Source organism: Lissotriton helveticus, chromosome 8 (genome assembly GCF_964261635.1).
Source record: "Lissotriton helveticus chromosome 8, aLisHel1.1, whole genome shotgun sequence".
In the NCBI taxonomy this organism is placed as follows: Eukaryota; Metazoa; Chordata; class Amphibia; order Caudata; family Salamandridae; genus Lissotriton; species Lissotriton helveticus.
In genome coordinates, this window is record NC_136069.1 from 814858091 (window position 1) to 814874874 (window position 16784).

The window sequence follows — 16784 nt, forward strand, 5'->3', positions numbered from 1 at the left end:
TGTTGGGAGTGAGTGTCAGTGGGGTGAGGAGTGATATAAGGTGTGAATTGTTAAAAAATACCTGGCCTAGTGGAAAAAGATTTTATTAAACACTGGCTGGTATTATTAAAAAGAAAAGTGAAGCGGAGAGATAGAGCTAATTAATGGGCTCTCTCTCCTGTGTGGGTCAACATGTTTCGAGGCGTGAAGCCTCTTCGTCAGGACCTAGGGGAAGATCCCCCTGTCACTCACTAGTGTTTCTCCACAAAGGTAGAAAAAAGTGTATATACAAAAAAAGTGAGATAAGTTTATCTATGTGAGTAACTACAATTACTAATTACAGCACATTTCTACTTTCACACTAGCAATGTAGTATGCCTGCAAGATAAGAAAAACGTATTACAATTGCGCCGATCCCAAAGTGCGCTTAACTCTAAATCACCTGTAAGGGAGGAAGAGACACACAAACATATATACCAATTGGGATACCGGGATCATGCGTAAACGGTGAAGAAAGTTTAAGCACATTCTGAGAGAACATACACTCACACACAGAAATGTGGCACATAGGGGATGTTAATAGCCAAGAGTAGAGGTTTATCAAATGCATACTTATCATTAGAGGAGTCAATGCCTCATGAGCCAGCTCAAGACAGAAGGGTAATGTGGGGTCCCAACTACAAAGGGAAGAAAGAGAATACACTGAGTATTGTGTTTCCGCCCTATCAAATGGTCTCCAAGTATCAGAGGACAGGGGTCTAGCTGTGACTTAAAGTTCGTCCTGTTCGAACGGCTATGCCGTACTTACTCAGCCCCCTGCACGCTCGTGCTTCCTCCTTTGTCTGCGGCTTCCGTGGATATGAGGGAGGCAAGGTAGGCGCGTTTTTATAGAGTCGACTAATTGATTGATTGTCCAATTAAGTGAGTAAAGGGTGCCGAAATAATTGAGGCCCAAAGTCTAGTAGCGCAGGCGGCCATGCTTGAGTGGTGGATGGCAAAGCCCTGCTCATTACGATTCAATCTAAGTACTCGATCGTGGGTTATAAGTACGAGTGCCTGGGTCCCAGACGATATCTATTATCAACATGTATACGCTGTAACTCACTACTCGTGAAATTATCCGGAGATCTAAAATCAACCGCTTGCGCGCTAGGGAACAGTGCGCTCTCATAGTGCGAGGCGTATGCGCCGGATGGTTCGTTTTACACGCATGCGCGTAGGACTGTCACTACGACCCGAGCGCATGCGCAGATCATCTTAGGTTACAGTAGTTCGGGAGGCAAATGAATGAAGAGCTATGCCGAGGGACCTTGACTGCCTGTAGATGTAGTCTTATTGCGGCTAGAAAAATATGTATTAGTGCATTAGAAATATAAATATAGATTGCTGAACCCAATTTATATATACTGATTTTCAAAAAAAGGGGCGATTTAAAAAAAAAAAAAGCTCAGATTAGTTTAGGACTTGAAAAAAGGACATGAAAAAAGACTTGAAATAAAGGAAAGAGCCTGTTGCTCTTTTGGTAAACTTGCAACATGCACTCACTTTAAACCGACAGCCAAGAACAGTTTGCTCCTTTACAGTAGTTTCCACCCACGACATCTACGTGAGAATCTTCCGTATGGACAATTTCTCCGCCTACGGCGTAATTGTAGTAACATTAGTGACTTTAAGACACAAGCGGCTGAATTGGAGTGCAAACTTCTGAACAGGAACTACCCCAAAAACATTGTTCGTAAAGGCCTTAAACGTGCCCGTAACAACAACAGGGATGCCCTGTTGGAAAACACAGAGGCAAAAGAACCTGATCTACGCCCCATCTGCGTAACTACTTACAATACAAATTCCAATCAGGTCACAAAGATCGTGAACAAACACTGGAGGTTGTTATCCTGTGGTAAATTGAATTTTCCTAAACCTATGTTTTCACATAGAAGAGGAAAGAACTTGAATGATCTACTGGTCCACACCAGACCAAAAGGAACTGGAATAACTGAACCCCCGCGAATCACAGGGGTCAGTGGACATGACCCATGTGGCTCTTGTGTATCTTGCCAATACACACAGAAGAGCAAAAAGATCACATTTTCCAACCAATCCACATGGGAACAACAAGCTTTTACTAATTGTAATAGCCGTAATGTGGTGTACCTGATCACATGTCCCTGCAACAAGGAATATGTGGGCATGACCAGCAGACCCGTGAAGATTCGAATGGGTGAACATCGCAGCAATGTACGCTGCAATAAGACAACAACAAAAATGGCTGCACACTTTGCCACCATAGGACACAGTGTCCATGACCTGAAATGGACAGTCATCGAGGCTTTTCCCAATGACAAAGACCTTCTATCCAAAGAACAACGTTGGGTGTATCGTCTGGGAACACACCGCACAGGCCTGAATGATGATATTCCTTGGGCCCAACTCAATACCTAAAGTGAATTGGTGCAGATACACAAAGAGCAACAGGCTTTTTCCTTTTTTTCAAGTCTTTATTCATGTCCTTTTTTCAAGTCCTAAACTAATCTGAGCTTTTTTTTTTTTAAAAATCGCCCCTTTTTTTGAAAATCAGTATATATAAATTGGGTTCAGCAATCTATATTTATATTTCTAATGCACTAATACATATTTTTCTAGCCGCAATAAGACTACATCTACAGGCAGTCAAGGTCCCTCGGCATAGCTCTTCATTCATTTGCCTCCCGAACTACTGTAACCTAAGATGATCTGTGCATGCGCTCGGGTCGTAGTGACAGTCCTACGCGCATGCGTGTAAAACGAACCATCCGGCGCATACGCCTCGCACTATGAGAGCGCATGGTTCCCTAGCGCGCAAGCGGTTGATTTTAGGTCTCCGGATAATTTCACGAGTAGTGAGTTACAGCGTATACATGTTGATAATAGATATCGTCTGGGACCCAGGCACTCGTACTTATAACCCACGATCGAGTACTTAGATTGAATCGTAATGAGCAGGGCTTTGCCATCCACCACTCAAGCATGGCCGCCTGCGCTACTAGACTTTGGGCCTCAATTATTTCGGCGCCCTTTACTCACTTAATTGGACAATCAATCAATTAGTCGACTCTATAAAAACGCGCCTACCTTGCCTCCCTCATATCCACGGAAGCCGCAGACGAAGGAGGAAGCACGAGCGTGCAGGGGGCTGAGTAAGTACGGCATAGCCGTTCGAACAGGATGAACTTTAAGTCACAGCTAGACCCCTGTCCTCTGATACTTGGAGACCATTTGATAGGGCGGAAACACAATACTCAGTGTATTCTCTTTCTTCCCTTTGTAGTTGGGACCCCACATTACCCTTCTGTCTTGAGCTGGCTCATGAGGCATTGACTCCTCTAATGATAAGTATGCATTTGATAAACCTCTACTCTTGGCTATTAACATCCCCTATGTGCCACATTTCTGTGTGTGAGTGTATGTTCTCTCAGAATGTGCTTAAACTTTCTTCACCGTTTACGCATGATCCCGGTATCCCAATTGGTATATATGTTTGTGTGTCTCTTCCTCCCTTACAGGTGATTTAGAGTTAAGCGCACTTTGGGATCGGCGCAATTGTAATACGTTTTTCTTATCTTGCAGTACAAAAGGGGGTGGTGATGGACGGAGCATCTGAATCAATCAAACACTCACACCCAGTCAAAAGATCTGGGTTTAATCCATCACCGTTCTTTAGCCCACTCTGCCACCCCAGTTCAGACATGGCTATATGCAAATCAGTCTGACCCTGTGCCTCATGGGAACAGTCCAGCCCGAACTGCCAAGCCATGTCTTCCCTGGACCGGAAACAAGCTTCCGAGGACCGGTTTCTGGCATTCCAGCCGTCTTCAGCCCGGCTTGCTTGAATCCAGTGGCAAAGTGAGCAAGGGACTCACGTCTGAGCATACCCTGCCACACTTAGGGCGGCCAAAAGCGGTACAAAAGGGGGTGGTGATGGACGGAGCATCTGAATCAATCAAACACTCACACCCAGTCAAAAGATCTGGGTTTAATCCATCACCGTTCTTTAGCCCACTCTGCCACCCCAGTTCAGACATGGCTATATGCAAATCAGTCTGACCCTGTGCCTCATGGGAACAGTCCAGCCCGAACTGCCAAGCCATGTCTTCCCTGGACCGGAAACAAGCTTCCGAGGACCGGTTTCTGGCATTCCAGCCGTCTTCAGCCCGGCTTGCTTGAATCCAGTGGCAAAGTGAGCAAGGGACTCACGTCTGAGCATACCCTGCCACACTTAGGGCGGCCAAAAGCGGTACAAAAGGGGGTGGTGATGGACGGAGCATCTGAATCAATCAAACACTCACACCCAGTCAAAAGATCTGGGTTTAATCCATCACCGTTCTTTAGCCCACTCTGCCACCCCAGTTCAGACATGGCTATATGCAAATCAGTCTGACCCTGTGCCTCATGGGAACAGTCCAGCCCGAACTGCCAAGCCATGTCTTCCCTGGACCGGAAACAAGCTTCCGAGGACCGGTTTCTGGCATTCCAGCCGTCTTCAGCCCGGCTTGCTTGAATCCAGTGGCAAAGTGAGCAAGGGACTCACGTCTGAGCATACCCTGCCACACTTAGGGCGGCCAAAAGCGGTACAAAAGGGGGTGGTGATGGACGGAGCATCTGAATCAATCAAACACTCACACCCAGTCAAAAGATCTGGGTTTAATCCATCACCGTTCTTTAGCCCACTCTGCCACCCCAGTTCAGACATGGCTATATGCAAATCAGTCTGACCCTGTGCCTCATGGGAACAGTCCAGCCCGAACTGCCAAGCCATGTCTTCCCTGGACCGGAAACAAGCTTCCGAGGACCGGTTTCTGGCATTCCAGCCGTCTTCAGCCCGGCTTGCTTGAATCCAGTGGCAAAGTGAGCAAGGGACTCACGTCTGAGCATACCCTGCCACACTTAGGGCGGCCAAAAGCGGTACAAAAGGGGGTGGTGATGGACGGAGCATCTGAATCAATCAAACACTCACTCAGCCGGGCTGATGAGAGGTGTTACCTCGAAACCGGGCCGGTCCTCGGATGCTTGTTTCCGTTCTGGGAGGGACATGGCTTTTGTAGTTCGGACTGGACTGTTCCCATGGGGCACAGGGTCAGCGCTGATTTGCATATCGCCATTGTCTAACCCAGGGTGGTGTGGAGTGGAAAAACGATGGATTTGGGCCCAGATCTCTGGACTGGGGTGAATGTGTGACATTGATCCACATTCTGTCCATCATTGTTGTGTTTGCAATTACCGCTCTAAGTGTACTGGGGATGCTCAGACGTGAGTCCCAGGCACTCCACACCACTGGAATCAAGCTAGCCGGGCTGATGAGAGGTGTTACCTCGAAACCGGGCCGGTCCTCGGATGCTTGTTTCCGTTCTGGGAGGGACATGGCTTTTGTAGTTCGGACTGGACTGTTCCCATGGGGCACAGGGTCAGCGCTGATTTGCATATCGCCATTGTCTAACCCAGGGTGGTGTGGAGTGGAAAAACGATGGATTTGGGCCCAGATCTCTGGACTGGGGTGAATGTGTGACATTGATCCACATTCTGTCCATCATTGTTGTGTTTGCAATTACCGCTCTAAGTGTACTGGGGATGCTCAGACGTGAGTCCCAGGCACTCCACACCACTGGAATCAAGCTAGCCGGGCTGATGAGAGGTGTTACCTCGAAACCGGGCCGGTCCTCGGATGCTTGTTTCCGTTCTGGGAGGGACAGGGCTTTTGTAGTTCGGACTGGACTGTTCCCATGGGGCACAGGGTCAGCGCTGATTTGCATATCGCCATTGTCTAACCCAGGGTGGTGTGGAGTGGAAAAACGATGGATTTGGGCCCAGATCTCTGGACTGGGGTGAATGTGTGACATTGATCCACATTCTGTCCATCATTGTTGTGTTTGCAATTACCGCTCTAAGTGTACTGGGGATGCTCAGACGTGAGTCCCAGGCACTCCACACCACTGGAATCAAGCTAGCCGGGCTGATGAGAGGTGTTACCTCGAAACCGGGCCGGTCCTCGGATGCTTGTTTCCGTTCTGGGAGGGACATGGCTTTTGTAGTTCGGACTGGACTGTTCCCATGGGGCACAGGGTCAGCGCTGATTTGCATATCGCCATTGTCTAACCCAGGGTGGTGTGGAGTGGAAAAACGATGGATTTGGGCCCAGATCTCTGGACTGGGGTGAATGTGTGACATTGATCCACATTCTGTCCATCATTGTTGTGTTTGCAATTACCGCTCTAAGTGTACTGGGGATGCTCAGACGTGAGTCCCAGGCACTCCACACCACTGGAATCAAGCTAGCCGGGCTGATGAGAGGTGTTACCTCGAAACCGGGCCGGTCCTCGGATGCTTGTTTCCGTTCTGGGAGGGACATGGCTTTTGTAGTTCGGACTGGACTGTTCCCATGGGGCACAGGGTCAGCGCTGATTTGCATATCGCCATTGTCTAACCCAGGGTGGTGTGGAGTGGAAAAACGATGGATTTGGGCCCAGATCTCTGGACTGGGGTGAATGTGTGACATTGATCCACATTCTGTCCATCATTGTTGTGTTTGCAATTACCGCTCTAAGTGTACTGGGGATGCTCAGACGTGAGTCCCAGGCACTCCACACCACTGGAATCAAGCTAGCCGGGCTGATGAGAGGTGTTACCTCGAAACCGGGCCGGTCCTCGGATGCTTGTTTCCGTTCTGGGAGGGACATGGCTTTTGTAGTTCGGACTGGACTGTTCCCATGGGGCACAGGGTCAGCGCTGATTTGCATATCGCCATTGTCTAACCCAGGGTGGTGTGGAGTGGAAAAACGATGGATTTGGGCCCAGATCTCTGGACTGGGGTGAATGTGTGACATTGATCCACATTCTGTCCATCATTGTTGTGTTTGCAATTACCGCTCTAAGTGTACTGGGGATGCTCAGACGTGAGTCCCAGGCACTCCACACCACTGGAATCAAGCTAGCCGGGCAGATGAGAGGTGTTACCTCGAAACCGGGCCGGTCCTCGGATGCTTGTTTCCGTTCTGGGAGGGACATGGCTTTTGTAGTTCGGACTGGACTGTTCCCATGGGGCACAGGGTCAGCGCTGATTTGCATATCGCCATTGTCTAACCCAGGGTGGTGTGGAGTGGAAAAACGATGGATTTGGGCCCAGATCTCTGGACTGGGGTGAATGTGTGACATTGATCCACATTCTGTCCATCATTGTTGTGTTTGCAATTACCGCTCTAAGTGTACTGGGGATGCTCAGACGTGAGTCCCAGGCACTCCACACCACTGGAATCAAGCTAGCCGGGCTGATGAGAGGTGTTACCTCGAAACCGGGCCGGTCCTCGGATGCTTGTTTCCGTTCTGGGAGGGACATGGCTTTTGTAGTTCGGACTGGACTGTTCCCATGGGGCACAGGGTCAGCGCTGATTTGCATATCGCCATTGTCTAACCCAGGGTGGTGTGGAGTGGAAAAACGATGGATTTGGGCCCAGATCTCTGGACTGGGGTGAATGTGTGACATTGATCCACATTCTGTCCATCATTGTTGTGTTTGCAATTACCGTTTCTTATCTTGCAGGCATACTACATTGCTAGTGTGAAAGTAGAAATGTGCTGTAATTAGTAATTGTAGTTACTCACATAGATAAACTTATCTCACTTTTTTTGTATATACACTTTTTTCTACCTTTGTGGAGAAACACTAGTGAGTGACAGGGGGATCTTCCCCTAGGTCCTGACGAAGAGGCTTCACGCCTCGAAACATGTTGACCCACACAGGAGAGAGAGCCCATTAATTAGGTCTATCTCTCCGCTTCACTTTTCTTTTTAATAATACCAGCCAGTGTTTAATAAAATCTTTTTCCACTAGGCCAGGTATTTTTTAACAATTCACACCTTATATCACTCCTGACCCCACTGACACTCACTCCCAACACATAGCACCACCATCTAAAGGTGCTCCAGCGTAGTCGCTTGTCGCAGCACTACCCCGCCCCGCAGCGGGACGGGAAGACCCCGATGATGAAGCATGACACCAAGGGCCCTTTTGGTGTGTGAGGGGTATTTTAACAAAGAAGGTGTATTCCATTGACATCTGGATATACACCCACCTAATGTGAGGTGGACCCTTTTTGATTTACATGTATATCTACCCATAGTCAGAACAAGATGCTCATACATTGTGAACCCGCTTAGGTCATACAGGAAATCATATTGTATGGGCATTATAAGACCGCTGTGCACCTCCATGTCCGATTACTGCTCAGTTATCTGTGTATGTTTGCTCACAGAATGAAAGTTTGTATATTCTGATGGTATTATCAGCCATACAAATGCAGTCAAGAATTCACAGTGAAACCCACGGTATTTCATCGTTGAGTCCATCTATGTTCGTTCGGAGCTTATAGATCCATTTCTGTTCCTTCCTAAATAAATATTTAGAAGCATCACTAATATGTGATGGGATCAGAGGTTTTTCAAGGACTGTCCAATAAAATTCATCTTCCCTGTGCTGTTTGTCCAGATAATGTTTAGTCAAACTGGTTATCGATTTTCTACAACGGAACAAACTCTTGTGCTCCAACATTCGTACTCTCACTTTACGCGTGGTCATGCCTACGTACCGAGTGGAGCACGGGCATGTCAGCAAATAAATGAGATTGTCGCTGTTGCAATTTGTGAAGTGAGTCTGTACCCAAGGCCGGTCAGTGCCAATGTCGCTTTGATTCAAATGTTTTGTTTGTGGACAGATGGAGCAAATTCCACAGGGGTGATGCCCTGTAACTGGTGGTAAATCCCATAAAGTTCCTACTGTCCTTCTCGGGGATTCCCTCGGACGAATATGCACCAGACGATCCCAAATGCTGCTTGATTTTCTGAAGGCAAATAGTGGTTGGGCAATCTTGTCCTTTCCATGATTCAGAATCCGCCAATGATAGCGAACAATCTTCTGAATCTGGTTGCTTCTGGTATTAAATGTGCTCACCAGTGTCAATCTATCTGAGGGAGCCTTCTCTACCGGGGGTTCCAGGAGCGATTCTCGATTGCTGTTGCTCGCCCGTTTCCATGAACGCTTCACCAATGTACGAGGATAATGTCTTTCGAGGAGTTGTGTGGCTAAGTTGCTGGCATGGGTCTCAAAATCCCCCTTGTTAGAGCAATTTTCCGTATTCTAAGAAATTGCCCGTAGGGCAAGTTGTCTCGAAGAGCTTTGGGATGATGGCTTTCATATAGAAGAAGAGAATTCCTTGCCATTGGCTTTCTGTAAAGTTCACTCTGCAAGCCTGCAGGTGTAACGTATATGGAAAGGTCCAAAAAGGGCAATCTTTCCTTATCAAACTCAAATGTGAACTTCAAAAATTCATTTCTGCCATTGAGCCATTGATGAAAAGCTACAATAGAGTCCTTATCACCTCTCCACACCACTCATACATCGTCGATGTATCTTTTCCACCATCTAATAGATGAGTGGAATGGATTGTCTGGGGTGAGCACATGTTGCTGTTCAAATTGGTGGACGTATAAACAGGCCAGGCTTGGCGCGAAAACGCTGCCCACGCTTGTGCCAGACGTTTGCAGGTAGATAGTCTCCTCATAGCGAAAAAAGTTCTCTTTCATGGCTAATCTGGCCAAAGCCATGATAAAAGGTACTGGTGTTATTGTATCTAAGTTGCACTCTTCCAAAATAGAGGTAACCACTTCCAGAGTCTCATCCTGGGGGATAGAAGTGTAGAGAGACTCTACGTCGAACGAGACCAGATGGTCTCTTTCCGAATCAAAATCAATTTCTGGCAAAGCTCTGAGAACGTCCTTCATATCTTGGAGGTATGTAGGGATCTTTTGGACAATAGGCCTAAGAAAGTAGTCCACAAACATGGATAGTGGTTCCAGGATCGATCCAATACCTGAAATTATTGGTCTTCCGGAAGGGGGCCTCTGTTGTTTGTGGACTTTTGGGAGTATATAAAAGTATGGCATAACCGGATTATCAATCGTCAGAAATTGAGCTTCTCTCGAGGTTATCCATCCTTCCGCCAGTCCCTCTTCCACTAAACTGTGGATCTGTCTTCTGAGATCATCAGTTGGATCTTGCTTCAGTGACCTGTACGCTTGTCTGTTGTTAAGTTGGCGCAGACACTCTGAAGTATAATCGCAGCTGTTCAAAACTACTGTTGAACCCCCCTTATCTGCTGACTTAATGATAATGGAGGGATCTTTAGAGAGGGTGTTCAGTGCTGCATGTTCCTCTCTTGAGAGGTTCTTAAATGATTTTTTCTTAGCATCCCATATCTTCGAGACATCATCCTGCACGGCTCTTTCGAAAGCCAGAACCTGAGGAGGGATTGTGTGGACAGGGGGCTGGAATTTGGATTTTAATCTCAGTCCCGTATTTTCTCCTGATACATCCAGCAGCTCACTTTCTTTGTCCCTGAAAAAATAGTGAAGACGTAATTTGCGGAAAAATTGGCTGAGCTCACATTGGAACTCACATTGGCACTGACCGGCCTTGGGTACAGACTCACTTCACAAATTGCAACAGCGACAATCTCATTTATTTGCTGACATGCCCGTGCTCAACTCGGTACGTAGGCATGACCACGCGTAAAGTGAGAGTACGAATGTTGGAGCACAAGAGTTCGTTCCGTTGTAGAAAATCGATAACCAGTTTGACTAAACATTATCTGGACAAACAGCACAGGGAAGATGAATTTTATTGGACAGTCCTTGAAAAACCTCTGATCCCATAGACACTCATTACCCAAGTATGATAGTGATTGATAGACCGGAATGAGCATGTCAGTGGCATAATAGCAATCACGATGCGATTCTGGTATGATCAAACAGATATTTTCTGCAAACGAGGTCATTGAACCATAGAACCCCGTTTGAACTACTACAAGTGACGCAGTGACGTCACTTTGTAGTTCCAAGCGCGAGTCGATCCCTGTAACGATCAGTCTAGCCGGTGAAACCCGCTGGAACTACTCGAAATGACGCTGTGACGTAATTCTGTAGTTCTAGGCGCGAGTTGATTCCAGGAAGTGTATCGCCAAACCGGCACCTGTGGAATACTTGCAGAAGATTGAGGTACATGCCAAACGGCATATTTTATGAGTTATTCGACCCCACTGACATGATTTGGGATCAGTCAGTCATGTTTACAAGTGAAGTAAGATAACTCGAGCGTGAGTTACGCGTCAGGAAAGAAAGTAGTCCCTCATGCTTCTATCCTTAAATATGCCTGTCCCTTATCGTCGGTGCCTCCCCCTAAGACTCCGGCTTGAGCTTTGAGGCACCGACGGACAGGTAAGACAGGGTCTGTTTTTGGGAAGCAAGAGAGTCTTTAATGGATATCCCACATCTATTGGCAAAGAGATAGAAGGATTCAAGGGATATATAATTATAATGATATTGATAGTCTGTTATATATGATTTGTGAACTTTAAAACATATTTCTGCTAGCAGTCCAGGAGCGAAATAGGGTTTGCCAGATTCATCCATGCCTGGTTGTTAGCAAAATTATCAAGCTTGCTGGCATTTTCCAAATATGACCTTTCTTGTGTAAATATACACAAATGGGTTTGGCACACAGGGTCTGCTGCCTGCCCATATGTTTTATTGCTATGTGTGTGTGGTTTACATTGTCTATGTTTGGGGGGTTGCTTTGGAGTTGAGAGAGAGATGCCATCTGGACGGTCTCTAATGTGGCCAAGGGACCAATGTTTGTAACCATGAGGGGCTTTGATGAATTCAGGAGCTTGAACATCACTGTTTCTCTCTGGTTGTTGTCTGTTGACCTTTAGAGCGGGGCCTTGAGAAACCTGAGCACGGACCAGGTGAGGTGAGGTCCAGTCCCCGGTCAAGCTGGGTGAGGAAAAGAATGTATTTTATACTAATTTAGAATGGGAATGATATATGAATAAATTTACATATAGTCAGACCCTCCAGGATTTTGCGATTTCGCGTTTTGCCGCGAAATCGGCACTTTTGTAAAAATGCCGCGATTTTTACAAAAGTGCCCACGAAATCGGCACTTTTGTAGAAATCGCGGCATTTTAACAAAAGCCGCTATATCCTGGGGGGGTCTGACTTACGTTGTTTATTGGGTCGGGCGGGAAGGACACAGAAGCACGAAAGAATAACTTTCCGGGCTTAATGGGGCATTAGCAGCTCACTGCGATGGGCTTTGAAGTGCCCCTCCCGCATCTGGCTCCCCGCTGGAGACCCTCCCGGTTACTGGGGCGAGGCCCCGCCCTCTCCCCTGGAGCCGAGGGTCGATATGGGAAAGAAAGGGCGATTGTTCGCTGACCTGTGTGAGGAAGGAATACAACATGTGCAGCCAATGCTAACACGGGGCTTTTTATTTTTTTTAAATAGCGACATCTATCTTCGGCTGTCTATCTGTGTCTATATTTGTCTCTAGCTACCTACCTAGCTGTCTTTTTATCTCCCCACTGTCTGCTTCGGTCTGTATCTTTCTTCCTTGATTATACTGAATTTTACAAACTAGTATGTTTTACATTCTTGGCAAAGAAATGAGGCAAACGTGATCTTTTTTTGCATGTCTGCCATCTGCCCGGGCCCGTCTCGACTGTCCAGAAAGCCCCAGGCTAAAACATCAAAATTCCAGTGAGCATTCTTTCTGGCACGCATAATGAAGAAAAGACTTTAATCCACAAAAGCAATGCGTTTTTTCAAACCGTATCCTCGTGGCCAGAATAGAGCAGGTTGAAAGAATGACCTCTGCAGACACAAACACTAGCTCAAACCGAAGGTTTCTTAGTGACTGAACCAAACTTTTTCTTCACTGGCAGGATGCAGCAACAGCTTGGAGTGGGCAAGCATGGACAGATGAACCTCTGGGAGCAGGTGGATTTGTGTTTCAAAGTGCATAAGAGGCAGAGACCCCACAGCACTGAACTCCTCTTGCTTCACAGATAAAATTGGCAGTAAACCTAGGTCTGGAATGCAAAGGCAGGTAATGAGCTTCAAAAGGAAATACGCTCATTATGGATAAACGATAATTAGAGTCAAATGTTCAAGTGTCCTAAACGATAAAGCCATGCTACAATTTCTACCGGCCCCTTGAAGATATCCTCAACGACAGTCTTGATACTATCAACGAATCACGTTGCAACATCAGCAACTACAGAGTAGCACATCGGAATAAGTGCTACTTTCAAATTGCACATTATCTAGCATCAAAAAGTGTGTCAATTTCACTTAAAAGCCTGAGTAATTACCGATGTGAGTAGCCTCCTAAAGAAAACATATGTAAACGGAGATTGCCCTAGAATATAGAGGCACTATTTAATTCCAAAATCAACATACCCCTATATGCAAGCATTACTTTCAGTACATCGACTAATGTGCGAAGACGTGAATTAATAACACTTGTGATGACCAGCTTTCTTTGGCAGGCAAAATACACCAAAGGGAAGAGCAAAATAATAGTCAAAGTTAATAATCCCAAAAACAGAAAATGTAAAAAAATAATTTCTTGAAAAAAACGCATCTTGTGCAGTTAATTCTGTCATTTTTCGTCTTCCAAAAATTCCCAATATATGCAAGTAGGAGTTCAGGAGGTTTTAACAAAAAGTAACCCCTAAACCAGAGCTTTACCACTACATTGTGGACATTCGTTTCGTGTGACTGTCAAGCTGTAGGAAAAGGGAATTACTTAAACCCACAATCAAGAGTGTTTCTATGGAGGAATGCTTACATTAGTATACATACATAGCTTCATGTTGTTAAATAACTAAAAAAACGAAGATATCTGTGTTTGTTGTAGGAAAAATGGCCAAATAAAATGCCGCAAAATTGCCGCTAAATTTCCATATTTGTGCTGCTAAATTTCCATTTTTGTGCCGCTAAATTTTCTAATCCATGCCGGTATATCCTGGGGGGTCTGTATAGTAGATTCATTACACAAATGTTTATTGTTGTTCTGCATCTCTTTTTAGATGTGATAAGCATCCACTGGCATGGAGGATTAGCTTTCTACAGGTTGTATTTGTTCCAACCTTTAAGACTTGTGTTATATTCATTATTTATATCACGTTTTAGCAGTAGCAATACATCAAGAGCAGAGGCCCTGATGAAAGCCGGGGGACTTTATGCCCCGTTAGGCAGAAACATGTTGGCCTTGTTTTACGACAGATATTTGTTTCCACTGTCGCCTGCACTGTTCTGTTTTTAATTAGGGGGCGTGTACTTTGCCAAGTAAAGTTCTTTTAGGACATTCCACTCTATTTTACTATCACCACAAATTTGTTTTTGCACTGCACTTTCACTATTTCTTATAACCATCAATGATCGGCTGTTGTATGGTCGTCCATAAGTGCCTATGGATTCAATCTTGCTCCATTATCAAATCCATGGTTAAACGGTCTCGATGATCAAGGGACCAATCACGTGATACTGGAGAACCAGATGATAGGACTGATCATTAAGTTCATTTTGATGGTTATCCACTTTAGAGCAACCGGGATTGAGTACTTTGGCACTATATGTACATTTTGTCATGCACACTGACCCATTGTAACTTTGTATCTTTATAAGCTATCCAGGGTAACTAGTGTACCAACTCACAGGTTAGATTTGAGTGTAGGATAGCTAGCCACACGCTGTGTTGCTCTAGACCCCTTGGTTTCCTTTTGTGTATTGTATCTTACACCAATTCTCAAGCCAAAGTATAGAATGCAAACCCGCATTGGTGGCCATGTAATGAGCTGAGGTATCCTCGGACGGAGCCTCTTCTCCTCCCCGATTAGCCAACGTGCTCTCTTTTTTATCTCTTCTACACAAATCTCGTAAAACTTTAAAACATTTCATGATGAAACCAACATTTCTCCTTTCGCAGCGCCCTATCGCTTCCTGATAACAATCCACCAATACCAGTGCGGCTTCACAACAATCGTCCTATCTCAGCGCCGCACCTTCTGACATCACTTTTCTCCACCCGCAGCAGTTCCCCTCCTTTACAGTTCATCTCTCACCCACTCACACGTCTCATGCATACGCTGAAATAACTGCTTGTACGTCCAATTAATCACTTCTCTGACTGTAGGCCCATAGCCTTGTGTAATTGTCTACCTCAATATGGTAACTGTCTGTCCACGAAACGACCGGAAAATCAGCTCAGCTGATAGGTTACAATCGCTCGATGTTCCACACACAGCAACCCATGACCAGCATCAGTTACTACTCATAGACTCACACATTCGCTCCCCCATCTCGGTCCAGGCAGTCGATGGTACGTCACGACGCCCTTCACAATGGTCGACTATTACTCTGGGTGTCTGCCACACCCTAACCACCTAAGCTACTCGTCGAGCCTAAGATTTTCCCGGGCTGCGCGCGCTCACAGCCTGATCTCGCAATGACACAACAGTCACTCCAACTCCGCAAGACATCACAACATTAAACACCGCAATCTAACAATACATAACTCTATTCATACTCACTCTCTCACGAACTGCTACTTTCATCACCGTCACTCTCTGTTGGTTTCCATGAAACGCCATCTTCCGCTGACAATCCGCTGGCCAATCATCACATAAATCCTATAGTGCTCATGAATTTCTTACCCTAACCTATATCTCCCCTTACTCTAGAGACAAACCATGGTAGATCTCCCCTTACCCTAGAGACCAACCATCCTCTGTAGCTACCAATTGTTGCAGACGGATTCTTATCTAGATTCTCTTTATCTACTTATCTTACCAATCTTTAGTATCCTTGGTCGAATGGACCATTTTTAGTTTGCTAAGAAGTGTAAAGGGAAGAACATCAAATACATAATAATTTTGCATAAGCCCAAATCAATCCAAGTCAAAGGACCACTGACTACAGAATCAGTTTAAAGATTTATTACCGAGCCGAAAATAATTGGACATACAGGCACCTCAGCAAGAGGTTAAGAAAATAAACAGGCACTAATACAAACATAATCCTACGTAGAAGTCTCATACGACTCAGAATTATTATTAATGTTATCTCTAAAAGCCTTAGGGAAATGATGATAATTCCTGCTTGAAGTCTCGGCTGCATTCGCTCAAAGAAAAGAATAGAATATTAGTCTGTCCCTACACTAACTCTAAAGTGACATCCTACTTACCATTCCCACCCAGGCAAGTAAAAAAAGGTATCAGCAGTGAAGACTTCCTAAAAAGTGCACTCACTTTCCATGGGTAAGTAGCCTAAGCTACCAAGCTCGTTCTAAGATGCTCCTTCTTGCTTCCTCTCTAACCCTCTCCTCTAGCCTTCTCTACTCCTTCTGCTCCGCTTCTGCTCTCCTTCTGTACTCCACCCTCGGGGTACTGTCCATAATACAAAATCCCCAAAACTATAAACACGCCCTAATTATACCCCTTAGGCAGGTCTTCTTTCCTGTGTTTTTCCAACGAAACTTCAACTTCATCCAAAACCGTTGGTGTGTCCTTGGGTCCCAGGCACCTTCTCCGCCAAAAGTATCATCTTGACATTCCTGTTCACTCCCTCCATACTCGCTTCTACCATCCTAACTACTAAAACAAAAGGTTATTCTGCCTAATGAAACGCGTGTCCTTGCACCTGCAACAGAAAGCCTGTGAGCAGATCGATCTTGCATGTACACAAATCAACAATCCAAACTCAACTAAGAAAAGGAGCCTTCCCAAGGAAATAACATTTCAGCCTACAACATTTAGCCAACCTACGAAAATACAATTAGTCCTCAAGTGGTGCTTTCATACAATCAGGCCTTTACATTTAAAAACATTTCTAAAATATATCATAAGTATTACATTCAAAATCATTTTAAAACAATACTTTTC